Raw genomic sequence first — 9172 nt, 5'->3', positions numbered from 1 at the left:
CTCAAATAAACAACCTAACATCTGAAACTTTTTCAAGAATGTTAGCACCTTGCAAAACACAAGCAGAGGTGCCTGAGCAGAATTTAGCAGCTAACACTGCTCCTCAGGTATCTGCTGCTGAGCCCACTGCTCTAGGTGATCAAAGCAGCAGACCAACTGTTTTGAAACCCACACCTAGAAATCCCAAACAAAAAGAAAAATCAAAAACCCCCCAAACCAATCAAAACGGCAACTCTGGAGGATGAGATACCAGAGCTACTACCTGTGACACCACAAATGTCACAAGAAACCACTGCTGCTACTTCCTCACAGCAGTTGGTACAAATATCTCAACCCATAACCAAAACTCCTCCTGCTTCTTCACAAAAAGAACAGGTTGTACACAAAGGGCCACCACATTATGATGCTCTGGAAACACTCGTTTCCATCATCCACAGCCCAATGCTCGAGGCAAATCCTCTTTCTACACCCACCATCACATCCACAATTCCACCAAAAACACAATTTCTGTTGGATGCAATCAATTTGAACCAGGCATTACTCAGTCCTTCTCAATCACCTGTTAATGAGAATATGCCTCAACAACTGACTGAGCCTGATGTATCATTCATTGCTAACCCACCAACACAACCTGAGGAGGTTACACCCCTTGAGTTACAAGTAACTCTTGGTGGTAATCCAAGTGAAGCAGCCACTACAACTGTTGAACCCACTGGTTTACAGTTGGACAGTGGTTACATCAATAAGACTTCCTTGGAGGCAATTCCTTTTATAGCACCTCTGTCAACCACCAGTGGATTTATTTATCCTACTGGCCACATCAAAAGGTTGTCAAGTGTTGAAGGAAGAAGACCCCAATACCAAGAAAAAGGGGCATCGGCGGTTAATGTTTGGAGTAAACTCCCTACCTCTACCACTGATAAAACCACTGTTAGTGGGAAATCAGATGATCCCATTAAATTGGGTGATGATTTAAAATATCAGGATTTGACGGAACGAATTGAAAAGTTAGATACATCTGTTGCAGATCTTACAAACATGCTGCAACAGGTGTTGAAAACTCAAACGATGCAATCCACTGCTGTTCCACCTCAAGCACCTGCTCCACAACAGGCATCTGCTACAAATGAGCTCTGGAATCTATTTCAACCTTTTCTCCATCATCAAGCACGACTAGCAGATCAACAACATGAAAAACATGTTCAACAGCCGAGAAATGCAATGGAGTCAAGGTTCAAGAACACTCAGGCTGATCTAAAGGCTCTCAACACTCAGATCCTGCATACCACTGGCACTGCTCCTCCAACTGTTCTCTTCATTGATCAACTTCCCCAAGATAATGCCAAAAAGGGGGAGAAAATTCAGGAGTGGAAAAAGAAGGGAATAGAGGATGGTATCTACCTTGCACCAGAAAGTGCAAATAGGACCAAACAGATCCCTCTGCCAGATGGAAGCAAGAAAATTGATATGACCACAAATGCACTGGCAGAAGCAGTTGCAAGTGTAAAAAGAGATAGAGATGCCAAAAGAAAAGCCAGGGTGGATTATCCGGATCAGGGTACTTCATGGTCAAAAGATGATGAAAATCTTGTTGATGAAAAGAAGAATCCTACAAAAATAGTAAGGCTACCCAAATCCATTCCAACCAGATGTTCAAAGTCTGTTTCAAAACCACCATCTGAAACAGCTGTTGTAACTCCTGTTGTGCCCACTACTATTGGTACTTCAGTGGTTTCAACATCTGCTCCCACTTCAACACACACCACTTCAACACACACTACATCCACTGCCTTACCACCATCACCACCAAAAACAAAATCGCCTCTTGCCAAAAGGCAGAAGACAACAGTTGTTACAACATCTGCTGTAAAGACAACAGTGGTTGGAACACCAGTTGTTTCAACAACTGTTAGTCTATCACAAATCACTGCCACTACATCCACCACCACTGTTCCATCCAAAACATCATCAGCCCCTCCTCAAACAAAGAAGAGAAGGCTAATTCTCAAAGATGATGACACTTCACCACCTCAAACATCTTCAAAACCTTTAGCTCTTGTCAAAATACCAAAACCAGTTGCTCTCTCTTCAGTTCAAGTGCACAAACCCTTACCTCCTGCAGGTGTTCGATTTCCTCTTGAACTAGAAGCTGTTAGAGAAGAAATAAAATCCTTTTACTATGAGGATGACCCTGCCAAAAGGAGGTTGCCATCAATAAAAGGATATCCCTGGCCTAAAAATGTTGATGAATATCTGAAGATCAAGGCCAAGCAAGCAGAGGATATCTCAAAGAGAAACACACAAGGGAAATCTGACAAAGAAATTTCTAGATACTATCAATATCTGCTCACACAAGTCAGCTCCCTAGAACGATTTGCAAAAAATGTCAGTCAACAAATTTCAGAGAGAGCAGCTGAAACTTTGAAGAAAGACTACATTGAAAGCATAATGGCTCACAAGAAGTATAAAGGAGAGAGATACATGTACAAAGAGTGGACTGTTCCTGAGCTTGAAACTAAAGCAGCAAGAATTCAAGACATGATAAAAAGGAAAGTCACTCACACTCCTCCTGACTGGGCAAAGTTTAAAAAGAATGTACCTGACAAACAGGTAGAACTGAAGAGAATGAGAGAAGAACTGGTTGCTGCTGAATATGGAAACAAAAGACAAATTACTAGATGGAAAGAAGATGTGGTCAGGAAAACCTACAAAAGGTTGGAGGAATTAAGAAAGAAAGATCCAAAAATTCCTCAAAAGCCTGACTATCCTGAAGCAGAGGTTTCAAAAAGACCATCAAAGCTGCAAATCAGGAGAGCCACTGCTCCAACTGGTACTGCCATCTATAAAAGAAGGATACACAAACAGTTGGGAGCTGAAACCATCCAAGAATTGATAAAAGGGGATGACCTTGTAAAAGAAGGTATAAAGAAAATGATCATAGAAACTCTTGGCTTGGGTCAATCTGCAAATGCTGGTCAGCCAGTTATGAATAGGCCAACCTCACCTAATACTTCTGCAAATAAACATCTCCCAAGAAACCCACCAGGCACAAAAATACAAAAGTGGGAAACTGACAAACAGACCTTCGTATTGACTTTGCTCAGGTCTGGTGGAGAAGTGGAGAAAATATCAAGGGAACAAGCTCTTGGCCTGAGACTTGAAGATTTGTAGGATCTCCTTGATCTTCCACTTAGCAGGGATGATGAAGACACAGATGCCCTTAACTTTGAACTACAGTTTAAAGGTCAAATAAGGGAACTGTTGATGAGGCAATAATTGTCCACAATAATGAAGAGTTTTGGCATCATCTGTCCAGGGGGAGATTGTTGGGATTGAACCCTATCAGAGGAACAGATAATTAAAGCCAAAACTGGATCAGAGCAGTGGAACCTGAATAAGCAGATGTTTACATACAAATCTCTCCCCTTGAAAGTGAATTCAACATCTGCTGACCTCCTATCCGCTGATCTTGCTAAATGCTGACCTACAACTGCTGGTCAAGTAAAGACCTGATGAAAGACTAAAGCCCTGCTGATTCAATCTACTGCTTTGAGTCAAGCACTGCTGATCCGGACAAGTGCTGCTGGGTTCACAACAGTAGAAGGTTGCAGCAGCTGATCAATAGTCTGTTTTGTTTTACAATGTAATAGCAGTAGTTAATACAGCAGTGTTTGTATAGATCAGAGGTTAGAGTTTGTTAGGAGGTTAGATGTCACTTTCATGGTGACGTCAGCTAAGATACTCAGTAGTTTGCAAGTGCCTATAAATAGATCAGTACTTTGTACTGTTCTATTAGCTCTTTTGCACAATCGTCTTCTTTGCACGAACAAACAACTGAGCTCTGGCTGAGGGGGAGTTTGCATTCATTCATCAATCATTGTAATCGTTATTGAAATAAATTCAATCTTCCGATTCATTATGTAAAGATGTTTGATCAAAGTATTACTCTCGTTTGATTGTATGCAAAGTTTGTTTTCATCTTAATTCCGTTGCACACTCATCCATTTTCACTTTAATTGCAAACACAAAATACAATCAGAATCAAACTCAGATCCAACAGAGGAAAACGAAGCATGCTGATTATCGACATGGATCTATCGATACCAATGACTGCGGGTTGACTGCCCGAGGCAGTTCGCAATACATGATTACCACCGTAATCCATGCAAGTAGTTGTCCTTAACAACCCTCGTGTGAACGGGTGCTGAGTCCAAACTATAGTACTATCGTCGTTAAGGCAGGTAGACAGCATTCCACGTGTAAACATAACAACAAGCATTCATTTAGTCACGTAATACATGCGGTAACGGTTAGCGTTTAAAGTAATAGGGTAGTTTGTTCGATGTGAATTCGTATAAGTAACGTATGTAACACCCGAAAGTGCTGAAAGCAAAAAGGGATCGAGTATACTCACAGCGATTGATGGATTGAAGGGAGCGCCTGGGAGTAGGGTTAGCTTGAATAGTTTGATAGCATAACGATAAGCAACGCGTAAAACGGAAACAAGTGCTGGAGGGTCGGACAGCTGGTCGATCGGACGGTAGTCCGATCGGGCGGCTGATCGTTTGGTCGGTAGTCCATTCGGACAGCTGTCCGGTCGGTCGGTGAGCCGATCGGATGGCTATTCGAGTGGATTGTTTCTTCCTTTGGGAAGGATGTGTTTGTGTATGATGGTTTGACCTTTTGAAGTTTTTGTTGTAGCATTTGAAAACATTAAAGTATCTTTACCTTTCAGGTTGGTTGATCGGACGGTCGTTCGATCGGTCGGCAGCCCGATCGGTTAGGTACTTTTAGCAAGACGAGTTCTCAGCAGGTTGTCACCTGATCGGACGGCTGTTCGATCGGGTGGCACTCTGAAGAAACACTAGATAAATGGTCGGAACCGAGATATCTAGGGGGTTTGAATCCGCATAAAAAGGTTGGTTTCCACTCGATCGATTCAGGTCCAACAGACCTTCTTCTCCGATAGTTCTGCAAAAAAGAACACCGTTAGCCTCGCCAAGGGGAGAAGAGGGTTCTCTCCTTGACCCGACTCCGGTGTGAGAATAAGTATTGATAATGAAGAAGAAGGTGTATTTGAGTAGTGTGAGTAACTTGTATTCATACCTGATTTTTCTCATATTTATAGCCGGGAGTCGTTTAAAGGCGGGAAAACCCGTTAGTGAAAAGAAGACGGAAGATGCTAACCCCGTAAGCGGTTATGTTTCCTTCCGTTAATACTCCTTGATCCAACGTGATAGCACACGGATCGTGGTTTAGATCAAAGGCTAGGGATCGGCCACGTGTAAAGTGACTAAGTGGAGATTACTCTTCATTTGCATGCATTTGTTGTGAATTTAGGGACGACTGATATAGTGACACGTGTCCAGACGGTTGTAACCGTCTTGGTGGTGCACGATTGTATTATTTCTAGAAGATTACTGCTGTAATCTGGTGTGACACCTTATCGTGTGGAAACAGGGGAATAAATCCCAAGTCTGGGCAAATAATATCCAAGTCTGGATATTAAGCGGAAGTATCTAACTCCGGATTCTTATCCTTTGTTTTGTGTAGGAAAGGCGCAAGGTTTTATGTTTCCCTTTGGGCGCAAGTGTTGACTGTTGTAGGCCTTTTAAGCCTTTCTTTTTGTGAGACCAGTGCGCGGCCGCGCAAGGTGCTAGGCTGAAAGTTAAGGTTGTGGTATGGTCCCAAGCACTTATTATGAGGTTTTTGGGACCTTACCCCTTCAAGTCCCCTCAGTCTAGTGTTGTACTTATGCAAATAAGTGGAGCACTGGACTTGTGAGAGGGAAATGCTTTTGGGCGCGAAACATAAAGAATCTTCTACAAGAAGATTTTAATTTTGTCAGAAAAAAGAAAAAGGAGGATTTTGAAAATTATGACCTTTTCTTCTCTTTTTTTTATATCGTGACGTGTGATGATATCACAATATTTATATTTTCGAGAGTTTGTTTTTTTTTACATTGGGATACGTACTGGCGCTTTGTCAGACTTCATTAATGGGGATAAGACTCCTGTTCCAGTAGCGCCGTTAGGATGTGATGTTTCCTGACATTTAATCATGATGGTTTGAATTTCTCTTTCTTCGAAGTTGAGTTCTTATATATAGGTACATTCGAGATGTCTTTTTGTTTTGTTGATTTTTGACGAAGAAGATGAAACGCTCTTATCATACTCGTCTTCTGCTGGATGTTCTTAAGGTTTATGAAGCTGCTGAAGGCCTCATGTTGCTTTCTAGGGTACCACCCTGTGTTGCTGTTCCGGTAAAGGGTCTGATCAAACCTGCTTCGCCGGCAGCTATTGATTCTGTCTGCAAAGTTCCTCAACATACGGGTGTTGCTGATGATGTTAAAATTGTGGTGGATGCTGATAGTTTGATAGCTCAATTTCCGATGCTTCGGAAGAAAGAATGCCGGTTGGTGTATCAACGCCGGAAATCTTACCGGTGTGAGCAGGTGTCCGCCGTTGATGAAGATTTCGGTGCTGGTTAGGTGTTCATCCTTAGGGCTTAGTTCTTGTTTAATGTTTTGTAAATCTGAACAATTTTTTGAAGATCATTGCCATGATCTTGCTAAGAGTTTGTGCTGAACTTTTTGATGATATGTATATAGTGATATACTACTAGTCTAAGATTTTACTTCTTGCATGTTTGGATTACAATATGTTGCATGTGTTCAATTGCTTTTGGATAGGTGAGGCGAATGAGAAATGGTATTGTGCTCATATGTGAACGTTTGTCTAAAAGGCGTGATAGCTTGCCTGGTTTGGACTGTTCATGAGGTGTACAATGTTTACCATTTTGTTTTCGCGTAAGCCCGAAGAATTTCATGCAATTTGTAACAAACAGAAATAAGTACGGAAATAATTTTTGTATTGATAAAGCGCGAGGCTTGTAATACAGGTGTAAATAGGAAATACATTGCCTGTGAATGATTTGACCTACATGTAACACCTGCGCAGCTGCTGCGCGTTCCAGGTGCGTGGGACTAGAGTCCCGTCAATTCTTTTTAGAGTATACGCCCCTTTGCCTAGGACCTCGTTAATGACATATGGTCCTTCCCATCTTGGCGCTAATTTGCCCAGTTTTTCAGCGTTTGATGCTTCATTATCGCGCAAGACGAAGTCACCCGGAACGAATGTGCATACGCGGACGAGCGCATTGTAATATTTTTCGAGTTTGGATTTGTACCTGGCCTCTGTGATAGCGGCATTCTCGCGCCGTTCTTCGAGGAGGTCTAGATCCAATCTTCGTTCTTGCTCATTATTCTGTTTCTCCATGGCTATCATGCGTGGTGATGGTAAGCCAATCTCAGCTGGGATGACCGCTTCAGACCCATAAACTAGACTGAACGGAGTTTCGCCTGTGCTAGTTTTTGGCATTGTTCGATGCGCCCAGAGGATGCTGGGGAGTTCGTCGACCCACCCTCTGCGTGCTGTCCCTAGTCGTGCTTTTATGCCATCGACGATCTGTTTGTTTATACTTTCTACTTGACCGGTCGCTTGTGGATGCGCGATGGAGGCAAAATTATGCTCGATCTTCATTTCTTTGAACCACTTTTGAAGATCTTCTGAGGCGAAGTTTGTGCCGTTGTCAGAGATAATGCGCAATGGTAATCCAAACCTGCAAATGATATGTTCCCATATAAATTTGCGAATTACCATTGCTGTGGTTGAAGCCAAGGCTTTAGCTTCCACCCATTTGGTGAAGTAATCGACCGCTACAATGATGAATTTTACTGCGCCTGGCGCGTCAGGAAATGGGCCAACAAGATCGATGCCGCATTGTTGGAAAGGCCAGGCGGATGTGACAGGTACTAGCAGATTTTTTGGTAGGAGTGTCTTTGGTGCATGGCGTTGACAGGCTGCGCATCTCCTTAATAAATCAACTGCGTCCATATGCATTCCTGGCCAGTAGTATCCGGCGCTCATTATTTTTGCCACGACCATGCGCGGTCCTGCGTGTATTCCACATAAACCTGCATGGATTTCTCTGACCAGGTATTGAGCATCTGTTTTATCGACGCAGCGTAATAATGGTCCCATGAATGACTTTCGGTAAAGGACGCCATCCGCCATTTCGTAATTTATCGCTTTGTGTTGGAGTTTTCGGGCTTCTGCTTTTCCTTCCAGGAGTTTCCCGTGTTGTAGGTATAAGATGATCGGAGACATCCAGGATGGGTTACCGACCTCTATTACGTTTACTTGCTTGAGATGGATCAATGGGTTAGACAATACCTCTATGCGCACTTCTTTTGCTAAATGCTTGAAGCTGGTAGCGGCTAATTTGCTAAGCGCGTCTGCGTGCTTATTTTCGCTTCTGCTTATATGGTTAACCCTGAATGTCTGGAATTGGCTGATTAACACCCGTGCTTGTCCAAGGTATAATGCCATAGCTTCTCCTTTTGCATCGTAGTGACCGTTAACTTGCTCGGCTACTAGTTTTGAATCAACGTTGGCCTCAAGGTTTCTTGCCCCTATTTTGAGCGCTAGACGAAGGCCTGCTAAAAATGCTTCGTATTCTACTTCATTGTTGGTACTTTGGAAGTCTAAGCGTATGGCATATGTGAGCTCGTGATTGTCCGGACTGACCAATCGGAGGCCTGCTCCTGCTCCGTCATCATTGGAAGCGCCATCTGTGTGTAAGGTCCAGACTCTGTCATCAAAAACAGGTGTAGGGTTCTGGATTGCCTCGCATTCTTGTACTTTATCGATGGGCACTTCAGTAGCGAAGTCTGCTAGAACTTGCCCTTTGATTGCTGGTCTTGGCTTGTAAAAGATATTGTATCCTCCCAGCTCAATGGCCCATTTAACCAATCTTCCCGCCACATCGGGTTTTGACAAGATTTGGCCTAAATGATAATTTGTGAGAACCGTGATGACATGGCCCGAGAAATACCTGCGCAAGCGTCGGGATGCGTGCACTAATGCTAGAACCAATTTTTCTATCATTGAGTAACGAGTTTCTGGGCCGGTGAGCATTTTGCTGATATAGTAAATTGGAGTCTGAACGTTTTCTCATTCCACCATTAATACTGCACCTACCGCTACTTCCGCGGCTGATAGGTATAAGATTAGTGGCTCTTTTTCTTTTGGCGCAGTCAGCGTTGGTAGCTGAATTAAACATTCTTTCATTTGTTTGAATGCTGCTTCTGCTTCAGGTGTCCATTGAAAGG

This window comes from Helianthus annuus, chromosome 14 (genome assembly GCF_002127325.2).
Source record: "Helianthus annuus cultivar XRQ/B chromosome 14, HanXRQr2.0-SUNRISE, whole genome shotgun sequence".
NCBI classification, from domain to species: Eukaryota; Viridiplantae; Streptophyta; class Magnoliopsida; order Asterales; family Asteraceae; genus Helianthus; species Helianthus annuus.
The sequence above is the reverse complement of the archived record's forward strand: the minus strand, read 5'-3'. Positions refer to the sequence as shown.